The sequence below is a fragment of the Ictidomys tridecemlineatus genome, chromosome 2 (assembly GCF_052094955.1).
Source record: "Ictidomys tridecemlineatus isolate mIctTri1 chromosome 2, mIctTri1.hap1, whole genome shotgun sequence".
Taxonomy (NCBI): domain Eukaryota; kingdom Metazoa; phylum Chordata; class Mammalia; order Rodentia; family Sciuridae; genus Ictidomys; species Ictidomys tridecemlineatus.
In genome coordinates this window covers 113,646,036-113,665,208 of record NC_135478.1, presented here as the reverse complement: position 1 = coordinate 113,665,208, position 19,173 = coordinate 113,646,036, and the positions used below count along the sequence as shown (strand labels likewise).

General features: G+C 33.9%; 1 protein-coding gene and 1 pseudogene across 1 annotated transcript in view; one reads left to right on the top strand and one right to left on the bottom strand.

Annotated features, from left to right (window-relative positions):
* Nucleotides 1–19,173, top strand: part of Hormad2 (HORMA domain containing 2) — a 74,716-nt gene that overhangs the window by 32,594 nt on the left and 22,949 nt on the right. The gene's annotated exons all lie outside the window — the stretch shown is intronic.
* On the bottom strand, nt 17,134–18,206 carry LOC101977078 (archaemetzincin-2 pseudogene; annotated as a pseudogene).

Sequence of the window (19,173 nt, the reverse complement as noted above, 5' to 3'; positions counted from 1 at the left end):
GTTCTTTCCAGATCTTTAACTCAGTGATATATATGTTTACTGCATGGAAAACAAGTCCCAGTCTTACTTGAATTAATATAAATAATACAACCAAACGAACAACAAGGTTGTTTTGTTTTGTTTTCATTTTTAGTATCTTCACAATGTCAGTCATGAAAAAGGCTTTAGATTTTTGGTACAGTTTTCTTCTCTTATTCTACTCAAGGAAGATATAGCTAACATAGAAAGGCTAAGAAAAATAAATAAAGGTTAAGAAAAGAATGAACAGATTTCAACTGGATTTTTATCCTTAAAAAAATTAAGAATTTCATGTTTGCCAAATAAGATTTAAATAAGACAGCCTAGAAAAGTATATTTTAATTAATAGATTAAATGAGGCAGATGATGACATTTTCCAAGTATATATTTAACAGAAACTATATGTACAAAGATCTGGCTTTCATGGTAAACTTATATTTGATATTAGTTTCTCTCTCAACCAGCCAATCATATGAGAGAATGCAAATATACTGAAGTGCTACTGACATTTTTCTACTAAAGATTCCTTTGGTTTTACTTCATGGAAAATACAAATGTTTATACGCATGTGTACATATGTAGAACTTTAACCTTATTGCTTTTAAAAATTACTGTATTTTGAAACATAATTCATCAAAGAGAGTACACAAAAGTTATATGTACCATTTAAAGAATAATGAAAACATCTGTATACCCACACAGGCCAAGAAGTAGAAATTTACCACTAGAAGCCACCAGGTATCCCTTTATTAATGCACTTCACGTATCTCTAAAGATAAATGCATCCTGAGTTATTTTATAATCCTTCCTTTGGTCTTTTTAGTTTTATCATCTACCAATATTTTGGCCCTTTTAAAATTTCTATGTAGAAATAATAATACTCCAAGTATTTTTCTATGATTTTAGTCCTTAGCTTGACCATCACAACTGAGATTCATCCATTATGTGTGGTTTTTCTTTTATTTATACTGTTGTAATGTATTCTACTCATTTGTTTTGTTTCATTTTTGAGATGGGGTCTTATTCTGTTACCCAGGCTGGTCTCGAACTCCTGGGCTTAGGTGATCTTCTTGCCTCAGCTTCCTAAGTGTTAGGACTACACGTGTGTGCCACCATGCCCAGCTAATATCCTACTCTTGTTGAAGTTATTTCTTTTTAATTGTTAGAAACATTCATGTACACATCTCCTGGTACACATGTGAAAGAATATTTCTAGGGATTATATCAGAGAGTTCTAGTCTTGCACATTTTAAACTTCATTAGGTAACACAAAACTATTTTCCAAAATGATTGTACCAATTTATATTCCACCAACAGTGAAGGAGAATCCCTATGTTCTTGCCAACACTTGATATTGTCAGAGTTTACATCTTCTGACATTTTGCTAGATCTGAGGTAGGAGTACAACCTCATTATTGTAATTTTAATTTCCCAGGTTATCAGTGAGTTTGAGAATCTTCTTATTGTCCAATCTTCTATAGAAAGTAGCTGTTCAAGTCTTTCATACATTTTTTTTCTTTTTTTTTTTTTTTTTTTTGTACCAGGGGTTGAACCCAGGGTATACCCCCAGTCTTTTTTTTTTATTTTTTTATTTTGAGGCAGAGTCTCACTAAGTTTTGTAAGTCCTTGCCAAATTTCTGAAGCTGACTTTGAACTTGTGATCCTACTGAGTTGCTGGGATTACAGGCATGCACCACTATGCCTGGTTCATACATTTTTCTATTATTTATTTTTTCCTCATCGACTTTTAAAAGGTGTTCTGAATTTTTCTTTTACTTATTTGTGTTTTAATATTTTTTTCAGGTTTGTGCTTGTCTTTTAACTTATCTTTAAAAGGTCTTTGATAAAGAAATGTTTTTTAATTTTAATGTAGTTTATTCTTTTTCTTTAATATGTGCTTATGGGTATCTCAAGAAATCCTTTTCTACCTGAAGGCATTAATAACAATCTCCTGTATTTTATCCTGAAAGTTTTAAAATTTTTCTTTTCACATTTAGGTTTTTAATTTTTGTTCCTTTCTTCCTTTTATTTTTCCCCCCAGTACTGGCAATTGAATCCAAAGCCTTGCACATACTAGGCAACCACCCTAACACTAAGCCACATCCCATACCCACATTTAAGTGTTTGTTTACTTGTTTTGCAGTTCTGGAGATAGAACCCAGGCACACTCTACCAATGAGATGCATCCTCAGCCCTTTCTTTGTTTTGTTTTCCTAACTAGGTTCTCAGACTGGCCTCAAACTTACTATCCTCCTGCCTCAGACTTCTGAGTAGCTGAGATGATAGGTATTGTCCACTATGCCCACATCACATTTAGATCATTAAAAGTTTGTTTTCATTTATGGTCTGAGGTAGACTAGACCCCGTTAACATTTGTTAAATTTAAGCATAATCTATATACATAAAATATATATGTCATAATAATATATTTCAATAAATATTCACAAACTGAATACTAGGTCTAGTAGAAGGGTAAGACAAATAAGATGCTTAGGGGAACCTTTTTTTCTAATTTCTAAAAATCTTTAATTGGCACATTATAATTGTACATAACAGTGGGATTTGTTGTTACATATTCATACATGCAAATAACAAAATTTGGTCATTTCCATTCCCTAGTAACTCCCATTCCCTCCCCTTCTCCCTCTCCCTGGTCTCCTTTCTCTGCTCTACTGGCCTAAGGATACACATTTTAAGGTTGCTTTCAGGTGCCAAGAGTGAGCTTAAATTGTGCTCTCTGAGTATATTGCTTTCCATGCCTTGTCCCAGCTCTACTGAATAAACATGTGAAATCAACAGTCAGACCAAGAAACAGAATAGTACCATCCTTCCAGAAACTTCTTACTTTTCAGTCACTATTCATTCAACAAGAGTATTGCTGTCCTGACTTCCATTCGTTTCTCTTGATTATTCTATAGATGTAGAATCACATAGTATGAGCTGTCACTTTAGTTGATATTATAATGTAAGATTTATGCATATTTTTACACATTGTTGTAGACCATTATCATAATTTATCATTCCACTGTTGATATGCATTTGAGTGATTTTCAATTTGGGGCCTTTATGATTAGTACTGCTCAGACATCTGGAACGTGTGTTTTAGTGAAATATGTAGTGGGAATAGAATTGCCAGGAGTAGAATTGCTGTGTCAAAGGGTATGCATACATTTAGTCTTAAGAGACACCACAAAACAGTTTCCAAAATGGTTGTGCCAATTTATATTTCCATCAGTGTATGAAAGTGTGATCACATCCTCACCAACCCTTGGCATTTTCCACCTTTTTACTTCTGTCCATTCTGGTGAGTATGCAATGGTATGTCATCATGGTTTAATTGACATTTCTCTGATGCCTGATGAAGATGAGCACCTTTTTGTACATTTATTGGCCATGTTGTATATCTTCTTTTGTGAAGTTATCAGTTCATGTTGTTTGCTATTTTTTATTTATCTTTCATTTTTATTGATTTATAGAAATTCTGCATATAAATCCTTTGTCAGATAATATATGCTGAATATCTTTTTAACTTTATAAATTGCCTCTTAATCTTATTTTTTCTTTTCCAGTTTTTACTGGTACATGACAGTTGTACATAATGATGAGATTCATTATTACATATTGATATGTGCACACAATATAATACTATCTTGACTCCCTTAATAAGGTGTTTTATGAATAGAAGTTCTTTATTTTAATGTAATTCAATTTATGAATTACTACATTGAGCAATTTAGGGTACTGCTTAAGAAATTTTTGTTTGCTCCAAAGATTATAGAAACTTTCTATATCTTTTTTTTTCTCTAAAAGTGGTGGAGAAATAACTGCAGAAACACAAGGGTTTTGTTTTGTTTTTAATTATAAGAAAAACTTCTGCTGCGTGTAGTAGAGTACCTGTTTAGCATTTGTGACTCTGGGTTCAATCCCCTGCAGGCACAGGGCAGGCAAATCAATAAAACTCCAATGAATAACTTCATACCAAAAAGTATGAATACCTGGAGTTAAACCCCACCTTAAAATATGTGAGTGTGTGTGTATGAATATGTAGAATGGAAAGGCAGTTAGAAGATTTGCATTGCTTTTTAAATTAATGTTATTATGATATTGCTTTTTAAAGTGCTTTCTAGGGGATGTGTGGTAGAATGCATGCTTATTAGGTTCAAGGCCCTGGGTTCAATCTCCAGCGTGTGTTATCATCTCACAAAGCCCAGTGTGATATTAGTTTTTATTTCAATTCAGATTTTTGGTCAATTACACACTGGAGAAAATAATGATTATGTTATTTGTCTAGAACTATAATCAGTTTGCTAGGTTATCTAATACTGTTGTATGTCCTTCTAGATTTCCATTTGAAGCTAAATGTCTATTGTTATACTGATGATATTATGCTTATAACAAATCTAGGCATCATGGCAAGTAATTCTTCTAGCATTTATATTAGGAAATCCAAATTGAGAGCTAAGACTTCAGAAGACCAATCCTTCAGACAGTGGTAAAGAAAAGTTAGAAACAACTATGTATTTTATGGAGTCCCATCTCAAGTGTGCTTCATCCTGCACAGTAGAGGCTCTTCCTGCTCTGATAACCAAATACAGAACAAACAGAATCATTAAGCTAAAAACATTATTTTGACATTTAAACAAGGCTACTTGAAACTTACCATGAAGAAAGCTTAAAATAATTGAATATATTGTAATAACCATAAATTATTAGCATTTATTCAGCCAACAATTTTATATTGATGCCTACCATGTTTGAGTCACAGTACAAAGGTCACATGCACAAAGATAAATAGACCAAATCCCTATGGTTTAATCATTTGAAGAATTCCAAAACTGGATTCTAAGTGGCTGCACCTTTTTTTTTTTTTTAACTTTTCCAACATCAGTGTATGAGAGTTTCAATTCTTCACATTCTTACTTACATGTGTCTCACTTTTTGATTCTGGGTATGAAGTGGTCACTCATCGTGGATTTGATTTACATTTCTCTAATGACTAACAAAGTGAGGTATCTTTTCATGTGCTTATTATCCACTTATATATCTTAATGGAGATATATTGATTCTGATCTTTTGCTCATTTTATGTTGTTTTTTTTTCCTTTTATTGTTGAGGTATAAGAGTTCTTTATCAAGTCTGGGTAGAATACCTTTTCAGATACATAATTTATGAATATTTTCTCCCTTTCTATTTCCATTTACATGGATTTTCCTTAATTTCTTTCAGCAATGTTTTACAATTTCCTGAGTATAAATTTTGCATTCATTTTGTTAAATTTATTCCTAAGTATGTTATTCTTTTGATATTTTTGTGAATGGAATTTTTAAATTTCATTTTCAGATTATTTATCATAAGTGTATAAAATTACAGATGAATTTATGTGCTAATTTTATATCCTGAAACCTTGTTGAGAGGATTGATTTGTCACGGGTGTAATTAGATGAAATTAATATTTAAATCAGTGAACTTTGAGTAAAGTAAAATCAGCACTCCATAATGTGCATGGTCTTCAGATAGTTGAAGGCCTGAAAAGAACAAAAAGTTTGGCCTCCTTAAACAAGAGGCAATCTCCAGCAAACTGCCTTTGGTCTTATCTGCACCATTGACTTTCCTGGGTCACTAGCCTGCCAGCCTACAGGAAATTATAACATTGGCTTTCATCCCTCTAGAGTCTGCTGACACACACTGTAGATTTTTTAGACTTGCCAGTCCCCATAATCACATGAGCAAATTCCTTATAATAAGTGTCTTTACAAATAGTGTATATAAATCCAGCAACATATATACATGCATGCATGCACAAGCTCACACTATAACCAAGCTTGATTTAATATCTGAAAATTAATAAATATAATACAAATATAAATATAATACATTATGTAAAACAATAAAAAGCAAAAATCACATGATTCTATCAAAAGAAACAGAAAAAGCATTTGACAAAATCCAACACTGTTTTAATGACTTAAAGAAAGCACTCAGCAAATTAGAAAGGGCAATGACCTTTTCAACATGATACAGGGCATCAATCCTGAAAAATACTTAATATCATACCTAATGGTAAAAGAATAGATGCTTCTCCCCCCAAGATCAGAAATAAATACTATTGTCACTTCTATTCAACATTGTAATGGAGGTTCTAGCCAGGCCAATGAGATAGGAAAAGAAAAGGTATCCAAATTGAAAAGGGATGTTCTTATCTATAAAAAATTCTAAAGAATCCACTAAAAATCTATTACAATAAAGGAGTTCAGCAGGTGTACTAGTCAGGTTTCTCCAGAAAAACAAAATTACTAAGATAAACTTATAAGATTTTAAAAAAAGAAAAAAATGTGTGTGGGGGGGGGGTGTGCCCGCATTCGCATGCTGTCCTGCTGAGTTTTGTTTGCTAGTATTATATTGAAGATTTTTGTGCCCAATTCATAAGGGATACTGAGCCATAGTTTTCTTGTGATATCTTTGTGTGGTATTAATATCAGGTAACACTGGCTTCATTAAATGAGTTCAAAAGTGTTTGTTCCTCTTCTACTTTTTGAAAGAGTTGGTATTAATTCTTTAAAAGTTTGGTAGAACCCTGCACCTACTAGAAGAAAAAGTAGGCCCATATCTCCATCATATTGGTTTAGGAACTGAATTCATCAACAAGATTCCTGAAGTGCAAGAAATAAAATCAAGAATCAATAAATGGGATTTTAAAAACTAAAAAGTTTCTTCACAGCAAAGGAAACAATCAAGAACATGAAGAGAGCCTACAGAATGAGAGAAAATCTTTGCCACCTGAACCTCAAATTGAGTATTAATCTACAGGATATATAAGGACTCAAAAAATTTAACACCAAAAAAAACCACAAATAACCCAATCAATGAATGGGCAAAGGAACTGAACAGATACTTCACAGAAGAAGAAATATGAATGGTCAACGAATATATGAAAAAATGTTCAACATGACTAGCAATTAGAGAAATAAAAATTAAAGCTACTGGGCTGGGGATGTGGCTCAAGCGGTAGCGCGCTGGCCTGGCATGCCTGTGGCCCGGGTTTGATCCTCAGCACCACATACAAACAAAGATGTTGTGTCCACCGAAAACTAAAAAAAAAATAAATATTAAAATTCTCTCTCTCTCTCTCTCTCTCTCTCTCTCTCTCTCTCTCTCTCTCTTTAAAAAAAAATTAAAGCTACTGAGAATTCATCTCACTCCAGTAAGAATGGCAATTATCAAGAATACAAGTAACAATAAATTTTGGCAAGGATGTGGGAAAAAAATGTACACTTCTACGTTGCTGGTAGGACTGCAAATTGGTGCAACAACTATGGAAAGCAATGTGGAGATTCCTCAGAAAATTTGGAATGGAATCACCAATTGACCCAGTTATCCTACTCCTTGGCATATATCCGGAGGACTTAAAATCAGCATACTATAGTGACAGAACCACATCAATGTTCATAGCGTAGCTATGGAACCAACCTAGATGCCCTTCAATAGATGAATGGATAAAGAAATGTGGTACATATACACAATGGAATATTACTTAGCCATAAAGATGAATAAAACTATGGCATTTGCCAGTAAATGGATGGAACTGGAGGCTATTATGCTAAGTAAAATAAACTACTTTCAAAAAACCAAAGGCTGCATATTCTGATACAGAGATGCTGACTCACAATAGGTGGCAGGGAGGGAGGAGCAGAGGGGAGAAGGAAGGGGGTTGGGAATGGGAAAGACAGTAGAAAATCAAACATAACTTTCTTATGTTCGTATATAAATACACAACCAGTGTGCCTCCACATCATGTGCAACCACAAGAACGAGAAGTTATACTCCATGTATGTATAATATGTCAAAATACATTCTACTGTCATGTATAAGTAAAAACAAATTTTTTTAAAATATACAAAACAAAAGATTGGTAGACTTCAGTGGTGAAGCTCTCAGGAGCTGGGCTTTCCTTTGTGGGTAATTTTAAAATTATTAATTCAGTCTGTTCACTTATTATAAATGTATTCATAGTTTCTATTTCTTTATTTGTCAGTTTGGGTATTTTAATAATTTAGGAAATTTCCATTTCTTCTAATTTGTTGATACAAAATTTTTCATAATATTCCCTTATAGTCTTTTGATTTTTGTACAGTCAATAATAATGTCTTTTTCATTCTGATTTCAGTAATTTTAGTCTTTGCTCTTATTTTCTTGGTCAGTCTGGCTAAAGTTTTATCAATTTTTTTTTGATTTCTCAAAGAATCATATTTTGAATTCATTGATTTTTTCATATTGCCTTTTATTACTTCATTTCTTGAATTTCCTCACAAATGATTATTAGACCTGTCATTCTAAGAGATGGTGGTATGTGGTGCATGACTATATTTCTTCTAAGATGGGTCTGCTAGCAACAAATTATCTCAGTTTTGTTTTCTGGGAATTTTTTAATTTTACCTTTGTTTTTTGTTGTTTTAGGTTTTTGTTTTTGTTTTGTTTTGTTTTGTTTTGGGTGCTGGGAATTGAACCCAGGGCCTTGTGCTTTTGGGGTATGCACTCTACCAACTGAGCAATATCCCCAACCCCTTTACCTTTGTTTTTAAAAGAGAGTTTTATTGAATGGATAAAGAATTCTTGGTTCTTGGTTGACAGTTTTTGCTTTTTTGTTTTTGCCCTTGAGCAGTTTGAATATGTTGCACTACCTCACTGGCCTCCATTGTTTTTTGTGGCTTTTTTGTTGTTGTTGTTGTTAATATTTTTTTTAGTTGTAGTTGGGCGCAGTACCTTTATTTATTTTTATGTGATGCTGAGGATCGAAACCAGGGCCTTGCAGGTGCTAGGCGAGCCTGCTACAGCTTAGCCACAACCCCAGTCTCATGATCTCCATTGTTTCTGCTGAGAAGACAGCTGTTGCCTTACTGGGGTCCCCCTGCTAGCAATGAGTTATTTTTTCTTTCATTGATATTCAAATTTTTCTCCTTGTCTTTGGTTTTCAACATTTTTTTAATATGATATGTCTGATTGTGGATCTCTTTTCTTTTGTCTTCCTTGGAGTTTGTTGAGTTTCCTGAATGTGCATGTGAGTTATTGTTTTAAAACACATTTGGGGTGTTTTCAGTCCTTATTTCTTCAATTTTTTTATGCTTCTTTCTCTTTATTCATCCTTGGTACTCTCAGTATATTTATGTTGATACACTTAATGGTGTCCTACATTTCTCTGAGGCACTTATCAGTTTTCTTTTTTCAAAATGTCACTATCTCTATTGATCTAACTGCCAGTTATTCTTATTCTTTCCTCTATCAGTTTAAATTTGCTGCTGACTTTTCTAGTGAGTTTTCATTTCAGTTATTGTAGTTTTCAAATCCAGAATTACCACTGGTACTTATTATAATTTCTATCTCTTTATTGACATTATCTATGTGACATTTTCATCATTATACCTCCCTTCAGTGTTTTAATCATTGTTTCCTTTAATTCTTTGAACACATAAGATTATTTTGAAATATTTGCCTGTCTTATTTGACATCTGACTAGTCTCATAGGCATTATCTATTACCCATTTCTTTTGCATATTTCAAGTCATACTTTCTGTTTCTTTGCATGTCCCAAAATTTTTTGTTTGAGAATTGACATTTTAGATAGCAACTGTTGTTCTGGTCCAGCCTCCACTTCCTGGACTCATCATTATATTTTCTTCATTTATTTGTTTAGTGACTAGTTAGATTATTTTAATGAAATTTAATTCTCTGCTGCAGTATTAAATATCTGATGTTGATACTCAGGGGTGCAGCCTGACGTATGTCCACAGTCACCCTGGGATGATGGTGGGTTTTATCATGACATTTCTTTGATTATCTCTTTCCCTGACCATTCTCAGGTTTTAAATTCAACTAATTACTAGTGATTGCTATGTTTTCAAAAATGCCTCAGCCAGAAACTGTCCTTTAGTCTAATTCAGTCAAATTTGGGCTCTTTTGAAGGGATGTTTCTGAGTTTCCAGTGTTTAAAATTTGTTCTTACCCTAGAAGGGCTTTTCTCAACTACCTGTTTACTTGATTCTTTGCTGTGAAGTTGTCAAACTATAAATGTAGCCTTTATCTCCAATGAATCTACCAATCTCTTCTCAATTGCTTTTCAATACAAGCTCCACTATATTTGAGCATGTCCTTAGCTTTAAACTTTTCCATGCTCTGTTGCAAATAAAGTCACTATCCTTGGAAGGAGTTATCTGTTTTGTTCTGCACTTCTCTCCCTTGGAAAAAGAAAAATCTCTTGAGTCACAGATCAGACGCTAGAGATTGGAATAGTAACATGCTTTTCTCTGAGTGACACTGCTGCTTTGGGAACTAAGTGCTGGGCGTCCAGTACACTCAGGTCCTCAGCTTGTCTCTCCCAGATGAAGCCACTGCGTTTTAAGCCACAGCAAGGGTGATTGGGACTCCAGAATTCTCAACAGTGCTTTGCCAAAGGTAAAGTCTATTTCACCAACAGTGGCTGGAACCCTCATCTTATGGCCATACTAATATGGAATTTAACCTCTGTGATACATAACTGGAAGTAGCATAAAAAAATGATGATGTTCTTTGGCTCCTATGAAAATAATTCTTGGAGTGAGAGCTTGGGGAAGAGGGAGGGAGCCTTGTATTCTTGGCTGCACCAGGCTAGTGGAATGGAGTCTCACTGAGATGGTTGTTCAGATGCCATCAACTTTCAATGTTCTTAGCAAGTTTAAGTAGATATTCTTGAATAAAGGTGTCTTCATTTGATTGATGCCTTTAGGACCAATTTTTTAAAATAGTTTTGACCAGTTTTGCTAAAAACCAGATTGTGGAGCTTCTCATATGAACATGTGAAATGTTGATATCTTATACAGTTTTTTTAAGGTAAAATATAGGGACAGAAAATAGATAAGTAGTTGTCCAGTTAGGTATGAGGATTAACTACAAAGGGCATAGGGTATTTGGGAACTGGTATACATTTTTCTTGTGTATATGTTTATCAAAATTCACAGAATTGACTTAGTAACAGTGTAATTTTATTGTGTGCAAATTATAGCTCAATAAAATAAATGGAAAAGGTTTTTACAAATATCCTCAAAGATTTAAAGAAAAACATGAATAGATAAAAATAGATAATTAATAGATAAAAATTAAGTGTTAAAAGGGGTGCACATAAACCCCAAATCTTAAAAATGCGGTATCTGAAATTTTCAAAAATATTTTTCAGTTGTAGATGGACACAATATCTTTATTTTTATGTGGTACTGAGGATCAAACCCAGTATCTCACATGTGCAAGGTAAGCACTCTACCGCTGAGATACAACCCCAGCCCCCATATTTGAAATTTTAAAATATCACTGCATGAATTTATCAGCATATTAGAGGCCACAATAACTCAGTGACTTTGAAGATGGAGCAATGGAAACTATCCAAATTGAAACATATTGAGAAGACAAAAGAAAAAAAAAATCACCCCTCAGTGAAAGGTGGGACAACAAATATGTAAATGAAATCCCAGAAATTGAATGGGAGTTTAAAATATAGTGCCTGTAAGTTTTACAAAATGATGAATTCTGTCAAATAATATAAAGAGATATAATGTAACCTTAAAAGTCCTTAAGAATATAGAGAAAAAGATTGCAGAACTCATTTTAGGAGGCCAACATTATGCTGATGCTAAAACCGACCAAGGCATTCCAAACAAAGGAAACTTTGGACCAACCAATATCTCTCATACCTATATATGCAAATAACAAAATATTAGTGAGTTCGGCAATATAAGGAATAGATAATACATCATGAATAATGTAGTTAATCTCAGGAATGCATGATTGGTTTTAGATTTGAAAATCAAGCAATATAATTCCCTGTATTAAAAGAATGATGGGGAAAAATTACAGGATCATGTCTATACCTACAGAAAAAAAAAATTAGAGCCCAATCTCTTACCTTGCACAAAAGTCAACTCAAAATGGATCAAAAACCTAGGAATTATACCAGAAACTTTGCAACTGCTAGAAGAAAACAGGTTCAACACTCCAACTGAGTGGCACAGGCAATAGCTTCCTCAATAGGACTCCTAAAGTTCAGGAAGTAATAACAAGAATTAAAAAAATGGGATGGCATCAAATTAAAAGCTGCTTCATGCAAAGAACAAAGAGTGTGAAGAGAACCTACAGAATGGAAGAAAATCTTTGCCAGCTACTCTTCTGACAGAGGATTAAAATTCAGAATATATAAAGAACTCAAAAAACTTAAAACCAAAAAAACAAATAGCCCAATAAATAAAGAGGCAAATAAACTAAGCATACATTTCTCAAAAGAAGAAATACAAATGCCCAAAAAGTATAAAAGTGTTTACATCTTTAATAATCAAGGAAATGCAAATCAAAACTATACTGAGATTTTAATCTCACTCCAGTTAGAATGGCAATCATCAAGGATAAAAATAAAAATAAATACTGGCAAGGATTTAGGGAAATAGGAATACTTACACCGTTGGTGGTATTGTCAAGTTAGTAGAAGTACTATGGAAATCAATATGGAGTCTCCCCAAAAGACTAGGAATGGAACCACCATATGACACAGAAATACCACTCCTTGGTACTTATCCAAAAGAATTAAAGTCAGCATACTATAGCGATAACTTGCATTGTATCACTAGGCCTTGTTCATAGAAGCACAATTCACAACAGCCACATTATGGAACCAGCTTAAGTGTTGTCAACAGATGAATGGATAAACAAAATGTGATATATATACACAATGGAGTTTTACGAAGCCATAAAGAAGAACAAAATTATATCATTTGCAGGGAAATGGATGAAATTGAAGAACATCACATTGAGTGAAATAAGCCCAACTCAAAATGTCAACAGTCTCAGTTTCTCTCATGTGAAAGCTAGATAGAAAAAAAAAAGTAGGGGAAAGGATCTCTTGAAATATAAGTGAGACCAGTAAAGGATAAGGATCCAGGGAGAGGGAAAAAGGAAGGGAAAGGGAAGATACTAAGAAAAGAAATTGGCTAAATTATATTATGTGCATGTGAAAATATACCACAGTGTATCTCACTATAATGTATAATTATAATGCACCATAATTTTTTAAAACAATGAAAAGGCAAGCCAAAGACTTGGAGAAAATATTCTGAATACATATATCCAATAAAGAACTTATAGTCAGGGGTGGGAATATAGCTCAGTGGTAGAGCACTTTCTTAGTATGTATGAGGCCATGGGTTCAATGCCCAATATCACAAAATAAAATAAAAAATAAAAATAACTTGGAGTCAGACTATGTAAAGGATATTTGAGTTATAAATATGTCCAAGAATTTGAGAGATACCTCACAGAAATATTTATCAGAGATCAAATGAACAGATGAAAAAGATGCTTAACTTCATTAGTCATCAGAGAAATGTAAATTCAAATCAAAATAGAATATTAGCACCTGTCTGCTAGAATAATGAAACTTAAAAATGTTGGCATTATCAAGTATTGTCAAGGTTGTAAAGCTTTTAGAATTATCATATATTGCCAGTGGGTGTGTAAAGTGGCACACCTACTTTGCTTAATGTTATAGGATATTGATACTATTTTATCAATATCCTATAACATTAAGCAGTACTGACTATATGATGCAGCAATGTTCATTTCTAAGTATTTATGAAAATATACAATCTCAGAAAGACCTATATATGTGAATGTTCATAACAGCTTTATTCATAACAGATCCCAACTAGAAGCTCCTAGGATGTCCATTGGTATGTCAGAGGATCAGCAAATTGTAATATCTTTGGGAAATGAATTATCATTAGCAATGGAAAAGAACAACTGATTACATGCAAGTATGTGAATGAATTTTTTAAAGTTAGAAAAGTCAAACACAAAAGAGTGAATTTTGTATAATTTCATTTACATGAAATTCTAGAAGAAGCAAGCCGTAATGAGAGGAAATAAATCAAGTGTTTGGCTGGTGGGTAGAGATGTAGTGCAAAGAGGTTGAAAGGAACTTTTTAGGATGGTAAAGTGTTTTACATCTTCATTGTAATAGTGGTTACAAGGATATGTACAATAGACAGAAATAAACACCTAAAATAGATGTATTTTATTGTAAATAAATTTTGCCTCATTACAGTTGAATTTTAAAAAGCAGTGATCCAGTGTTAATCTTTAATGTCCTATTAATAATTGGTCGATATTGGAAGTAGCCTAAATGTTCTCCTGTGAAGAATTATTTCAGTAAATTTTGATACAACAATAAAATGAAGAAAAAAATTATTGTTCTAGAGAAAATATTTTAAAATATTTGTACTTTTTAAAGGAAAAAACAAAAATAACACCTAATAATTATCTCGCCACATATAATAAAATTTTGGTTATATCTATAACTGGTACTTATATTTGTATAACAATATAATTCTCTTTTGAAAGGAGCTGGTGATTAAACACAAGACCTCTAGCTTGCTGAGCTACACCCCCAGCCCTAACTATATAATTTATACTGAACTGAGTCATATAGTAAGCCATGATTGCTTTTTTCTTTCTTGAACAAGTTTTTGTCTTGTCTTCCCTCCAATTAATACTGATTTTCATTTGTTTAGTTTTCTCTTTACTTCTTCCTAATTCAATTCCAAACCTACTGATTATCTAAATCTGCACTGTTCAAAATGATAGCAACTAACCACATTTGGTTAATAAAACTTAAATTAATTTTAATTAAAAGAATAAGTTCCTTTGGTCATTAGTTCCATGTTAAAGTGCTCCACTAGGTTCTACTGGACAGTACAGATGTAAAACATTTCTATCATCACAGAAAATTTTAAAAACAAAGTTAGTCTAAATCTTCCTTAGATATTCAGAGACAGCAATTTCATCCTTACTGAGAAATCTCTCTGGAATCTTTTCACCTTTGATCAAGTCTGGATGGTGCTGGATTGTCATCCTAGAATCTCCCTTCATCAACTTCCAGGGAATTCTTTGCCCCCTCCAGTGTTAGATATCTTATTTCCTGTTCTTGGTTTATTCTCTCATTTCAGTGGAGCACCTTCTCTGGTAATTTCCTTAGTGAAGATTGAATGGGAGGTAAGTTTTTGAGATCTTACATGCCCTAAAAATACCATTATTTTACTCTTATACTTGACTGATAATTTGGCTAGAAATTTTTAAAATCAACTATATTTTATTACAGTTTTTGAGGCATTATCCTCTTTTTTTCTAGCTTCCAGTATTGTTTTTGAGAATTTCCAAGCCATTATAATTCTGTGTGTTTTCTGATTTTTCTTGTCTGGAATCTTTTTCCTCAGAGTTCTGAAATTTCATAACATGTGCCTTGATGTAGATATGTTTTCATCCATTATTTCTGCTAAGTATTCAGTGCTCCCTTTCAATCTGGTAACTCAGGTACTTCTTCAGTTATGGGAAATTTTCTTCAAATTATTTTCTTGATGAAAATTGTATCCCATCAAATTTCTCTGTCATGTATTTCAAGGTCTCCTAATTTTTAGGTATTGGACCTATTATACAGGTACTCTATTTTTTAAAAATCTTTTCAAATTTTCTGTGTTTTTTGCTTTAGCCCTGTCTTAGGAAGAACTGCTCAATTTGGTCTTTCTCTTTTAATTTTCATTTGGACTATTGCATTTTCATTCCCAAGAGCATTTTGTTATTGTTGTTCTCTGAATATCAATTTTTATGGTATTTTGTTCTTGTGTATGGTTATAAAATTGTCTCTTAAGGATATTAATTATCTGTATATAGATTTTTTAAATCTCTGTATGTCTGTGTTTATTTCCAGTGTTTACTCTGTTTCCTCCTTTCCCTCTCCCCTCTTCCTTGCTTTCCTTAAAGGTTCTCAGAGGGTTGCTAGTGCTTGAGAGTCTGCTCACATTTAATGGGGGGAGACTGTAAATGTCTGCGCTTAAGGATGAGGCATGCTTATTATGGATTTCACTACAGAATGACTTATCCAAATCTTTGGGGGAATTCCCAATATCTGTCTTTTTAAGTGTTTCTTCTTAGTCAGTTTCCTCAGAAACTTGGCTGGCCATCAGTGTTTAGGGAGTCAAACAGAGATAGATGCCAAGGGTCTCGCATTAAGAATGTTCAGAATGCATGCTTTCACTTAACTCCCTAGTTCCAGTACCATAACACTCTGACTTAACTATTCTTTGTATTCTACTTTTCAAAGACTTTATATCATGTTCTCTAGTTATAAAAGAGGGGCAACTACTTACTTCTACAAAATTGGGTAGGGGGTCTGAGGACTGCAGAAGCTTCATAAATGTTTTTCATCTGAATTTTCTTATTTTAGCCTCTCTGCCCACCTTGCTCACCCCATCTTCTAAGGATCATGCTGCTGGGAATTCCTTAGACTGATGGACATTTATTTGGTTGGTCCTCAGTTTTTTGCACTGCTGGTTTAGGTTTCTTAGGTCTGTTACCTTAGGTGTGTCTCTTCCATCTGCTTTCTAGCTTTCAAAATTTCATTGCTGTTATCCTCTCATTCTTTCTGTCTATTTGGATGTCTGCCTCTTAAAGAAATCTCTTCACTATCATTCTAGTGAGGTTTGGGGAAGAAACTAAATAAATGTGCCATATTTTTGCTATCAATTTACCGTCTTTATCCAAAGCTAGCAAATTTATTTCTAAAAACAAATATTTTAAGAGATAGTTTATAAGACAAATAATGCATTTTTTCCTTAAGCATTTTGGTCTGACAAATAAAATTAATCCTACTTGTATCAGGCGGGATTTCTGAGAATTGGTAAAGATTGCTTGAGAATTTTAGCATGAAAAATATTCTATAATAAGTAAAAATACTGCAAATATATTTAAAGAATCTAAGTCCAAATGGTCTCTAGAAGAGACAGTTGAAAATAAACATCTCAGCTGTGCCACTGAATGTAATAAATTACATTATCAAAAAAATTGCATTTTTAAAAAAATTCTCACTTATACAGAATTTTTTGAGTTTACCAGAACATTCTAGGCCTAGGCTTAATTTAGGGGGAAAAAAGGACTGGTAAAAGATAATATGAAAATCACCTAGATACTTTTGTATTCGTTTATAAGGACACACAGAAAGATTAAATTCCTCCACTTTTTTTAATAATGCACAAATATTTATTTTAATTATTCCTATCTGAAGATACTTATTTTTTTGAGAACAGAAAGGCATTTAATTATTCACTCTTTCCATTCCTTAAAAGTTTCCACAAGTTTCGGTAAATACACATTATTTTCACAACTCTGTTTCAGAGTTGCTCTTGGTGTATCAGCAGATACATATTCAATCCACCTTACCAGTGCTTTGTATCTTTCTGCAATATTGAAGCCAATGGCACACTGCAACTTGTGTAAACAGAAAGGGCAAAGGTTTAGAAGATGACAGCTTCTTCCAAGTGACTGGAGCCTTGCATGTGAGCCACTGGCATTGTCACAGTCCAAATATGTGTTCAATCTCATGGATCACAGCAGCAAAACACTAGTGATTTCAGGAATAAAGTAGTTATCAAAAATGGAATAGTCACTGGAAGATTTTTTCTGGAGCTTCTTCACTGTGCCTTCATAGTGTGAGCTATAGAATTCACTGCCATTTCTAGCAAAGCTGAATATGCCCACACTATCTGTCAAAGAAGCCTGTCCAAAGCAAAATTCCAGGAATCTCTTTTATAAAGATCAATCATTGTTATTCCCACAACACAGAAGGCATCTTCAGATTTCTTCTTTTTTAAGAACTTCAGGATATGTCCTGCATTAATTTGTAAATTGCCCATGTAAGCATTTAAAAGAACACCATGTTGCAGTAACAGAAACCTGTTCTAGGAGTACTACAGACAAGCCATAGAAAAATGCTTCATAGTAACCCTTGAGCCATTTAATATATTCTTCACTGAAAACTCTGGTGTTTCCTAGAGATCCAATGGATAGCATATAAACATTGTGCTTCTCTGGAGAGGGTATATTTCTGCAGGGATTAGCTGTTCAAAGTCTTGGGGAGCCTCAGGATAGGAAGTGATCCAATCTGATTGTGAATGCAAAGTATAAATGCAAAGTAATAGATCGTGCCACAGAGATCTGGTTGGCTGGAGGGCTTCATTTATTAATTGCTGTTCTCTAGCATCTAATTTCTCATACTGTGACACGAGGACTGGGTTCTTAGGGACGAAAGCTGTTTTTAGTATCTATTCAGAATGATGTAATACTTGCATAATGGCAGGTCTCATCCATTCACATCATGTTCCTATGTAGAGCTTTCATCCTTCCTTTGAGTGGGCAAACAGATGTTACACCATGAGGCTTTCTTTATAAAGGAAGGCTCCCATGAGGCTTTCTTTATAAAGGACAGGCACACTGAAAGGTGCTCAGGAGGGTGCCTTCACCCCCACGGGTCTTGCTGCTGCCCACCCGCCTCCCACAGATACCCCAGTGCCCCTCCACTTGTTTTTGGATGCTTTGTGTCACAATACTGACTTTGTTCAAAAGTTAGATTTTGAAATTCTTGGAGAGATGAAATTGGTCTAAGCATTAGATAGAAACCTTCAAGTGTTCCTAATTATTACTTATAGTTATTGTCCTTTTTCATTCTTTCCCAGTTTCTCACAAGATGCTTTCCCTTTACTGTACTGCTCCCACCTGTTCTTTAACTTGCAGAGCTAGCTTCTTTCTTCAACTTCAACTTCGTAACTACTGTCTTCAAAATAAATAATGATTTCTATCAAAAAGATCTCCTAGCTGCATATCGCAGCACACATTGTTAATCCCAGCAACTTGAGAGACTGAGGAAGGACTAAAGACAGCAAATTCTAAGCCAGCCTCAGCAATTTAGTGAGACCCTGCCTCAAAATATAAAAATAAAAAGGACTCGGGGACTGGGGGCTGGGTATGTGGCTCAAGCGGTAGCGCGCTCGCCTGGCATGCGTGCGGCGCGGGTTCTATCCTCAGCACCACATACCAACAAAGATGTTGTGTCCGCTGAGAACTAAAAAATAAATTTTAAAAATTCTCTCTCTCTCTCTCTCTCTCTCTCTCTCTCTCTCTCTCTCTCTCTCTCTCTCTCTCCTCTCCTCTCCTCTCTCACTCTCTCTTTAAAAAAAAAAAAAAAAGGACTGAGTATGTTGCTTAGAGGTAGAGTGCCTCTGGGTTCAATTCCCAGAATGGAGAGGTCACGAGATCTCA